At 48.9% G+C, this 2,839-nt stretch overlaps 1 pseudogene; it reads left to right on the top strand.

Annotated features, from left to right (window-relative positions):
• Window positions 1–980: 980 nt before the first annotated feature.
• Window positions 981–1,849, top strand: LOC114219958 (peflin pseudogene; annotated as a pseudogene).
• The last annotated feature ends 990 nt before the right edge of the window (window positions 1,850–2,839 follow it).

The raw sequence follows: 2,839 nt of genomic DNA, 5'->3' as shown, positions 1-2,839 counted from the left end.
ACATCCATTGTGCACTTATATGTGCACGGCAGCATTCAAAACATTTTCTACTCTGTCTGATCCTGTAAGAAAGTATATTAATATTCCAACTCTCTGAGGAAGCAGAGGCAAAGATAGGTTGCTAAATTGCCCATTTGTGGCACCACCAATAATAATAGTAATAACCACAATACTCAACTGCCACTGATTGATTACCATGTCCCCCGAGTGCTAGATGTACCTCCTCTTCTGATCTGACCCTCATTGTCCAGTGAGGAAACTGAGGCCTGGGAGGGAGTAAAATTTTTGTATATTACTGAAGCTAAGTTGGTATTAATTCTAACCAGCTTGTTATAAATTAAGAAGTTAATTGTAATTCCCGGGGCAACCACTAAGAAAACAACTGGAACATATATAGTACAAGAGATAAGGGAATCAAAATGGTACACTAGAAAACATCTATCTAACAACAAAAAAAGTAGGCAGTAATGGGGGAATTGAGGAACAAAAAGATATGACACAGAGAAAACAAATAGCAAAACAGCAGAAGTAAGTCTTTACTTACCAGCAATCACATTCAATGTAAGTGGATTAAATTCTCCAATTAAAGAGCAGGTTGACAGAATAATCAAATAACATGAACCAATATTACGCTCACTAGAGATCCAAAGACACAAATAGGCTGAAAGACAAAGGATAGAAAAAGGTATTCCATGCAAATAGTGGTCAAGTGAGCTGCAATGGTTATAGTGATATCAGAAAAATAAACCTTAAATAAGAAACTGTTATAAGAGACAGGGGTGCTTGGGTGGCTCAGTCAGTTGAGCGTCAGACTCTTGGTCTCAGCTCAGGTCATGATCTCAGGGATCAAGCCCCAAGTCAGGCTCTGTGCTCAGTGTGACAGAATCTGTTTGAGGTTCTCTCTCCCTCTGCCCCTCCCCACTCTGTAAAATAAATAATAAATCTTTAAAAAAAAGGAACTGTGGTGACGTCGAGTTGCCATGGCCAGCTACCTGTATGGGCAGGGCTGCCCAGGAGCTGGAGGACAAGCTCCTGGAGCCCCTCCGGGCAGCTACTACCCTGGACACCCCCCATGGTGGAGGGCAGTATGGCAGTGGGGTACCCCCGGTGGCGGTTATAGAGGGGGTCCTGCCCCCAGAAGGCCTTATGGACAGCCAGCTCGTGGGGGACCCTATGGACACCCCAACCCTGGGGGACTCCCCTCTGGAACTCCAGGAGGACTATATGGTGGAGCGGCCCCAGGGGGCCCCTATGGTCAGCCGCCTCTGAATTCCTACGGTGCCCAGCATCCTGGGCCTTATGGACAGGGACCTCCTCCAGGTGGCGTTCCTCCCAATGTGGATCCTGAGGCTTACTCCTGGTTCCAGTCAGTGGATGCCGATCACAGTGGCTACATCTCCTTCAAGGAGCTGAAGCAGGCTCTGGTCAACTCCAACTGGTCCTCTTCCAATGACGAGACAATCCTCATGATGATAAACATATTTGACAAGATGAAGTCAGGCCGCATCGACGTCTATGGTTTCTCAGCCCTGTGGAAGTTCATCCAGCAGTGGAAGAACCTCTTCCAGCATATGACCGGGACCACTCCGGCTCCATCAGCTACATGGAGCTGCAGAAAGTTCTGTCCCAGATGGGCTACAACCTGAGCCCCCAGTTCACCCAACTCCTGGTCTTCCGCTATTGCCCGAGCTCCGCCAACCCTGCCATGCAGCTAGACCACTTCATCCAGGTGTGCACCCAGCTACAGGTGCTGACCGAGGCCTCCCGGGAGAAGGACACAACCATGCAGGGCAACATTCGACTCAGCTTCGAGGACTTCGTCACCATGACAGCTTCTCGGATGCTCTAAGCCAGTCCCTCTGGAGAGAACGGAGTGTACCAGGGACTTTTCCTGGCTCTTGAGAGTGGGAGAGGCGTGTGGACCTCTCCTCTTTTCCTGCCCCTCCTAGAAAAAGATTCTCCCTTGCCTGATGCAGCACTGTTTCCAAAGAGGGCCAGGAGTCTCCCTGTCACCAAACCGTGGGGACCTGGGCTGAGGCCACACAGATAGCGGCCTGACCTTAGAGAGGCCTGGAAGTTGAATGTCCTTAGAGCCCCGAGCATTTGAATGGCCCAGCCTTGCGCCAGGAGCAGGAGATGTTAGTCACTGCAGTGGAGTGAGTAACGTCAGTCAGTTGGACTCCAGCCTCTAGCTGTCCCTTCTGCACCCTGACACCAGCAGTGAGTGTTCATCAGCCTCTTGCCATTAGCAACTGAGCCCCTTCACCCATACTGTCTTGTCCGATGAACCCAGTTTCTGCAAAGTGGAAGCTAACCAAGCATGAGAGAGGTTTGTCCGCGGGACCAAGTGGCTTGGGTTCCACCAGCCCCATGCCCCAAATCTGCGCGTGTTGACTTCTCACTGCCTGGGTGCCATCCCTGCTCAGGGAGCTCAGACAGGCTGCTCTCTGGGCATCCTTGGTTAGGCTCCCCCTCTGCAGCTTGGAACCCTCCCTTGCCTGCCATTCTCTGCTTGGCTTTAATCCCCAGGGGACAGTTGGCACCTCCCACTGCCAAGGTTCTTTTTTTATTTGTGCTTTTTTTTTTCTTTCGGGGCCAAAAGTTCAGTGAAACTGTAAGCTTCAATAAAAGGACAAAACGCTGGAAAAAAAAAAAAGGAACTGTTACAAGAGACAAAGAAGGACATTATGTAATGATAAAAAGGGAAATCCATTAAGAAGATATGACAATGATTAATCTATATGTGCCTAAAGCAGAGCCCTATAATACATGAAATAACAACTACCAGAGTTGAAGGACAAATAATCCAACAATAATAGTTGGGAGACTACAACACCCT

Source organism: Eumetopias jubatus, unplaced genomic scaffold, assembly GCF_037043125.1.
Source record: "Eumetopias jubatus isolate StellerSeaLion01/CBP00866 unplaced genomic scaffold, mEumJub1_p1.0 scaffold_12, whole genome shotgun sequence".
Taxonomy (NCBI): Eukaryota; Metazoa; Chordata; class Mammalia; order Carnivora; family Otariidae; genus Eumetopias; species Eumetopias jubatus.
Note: the sequence above shows the minus strand (reverse complement) of the source record. Positions and strands in the feature narration are given on the sequence as shown.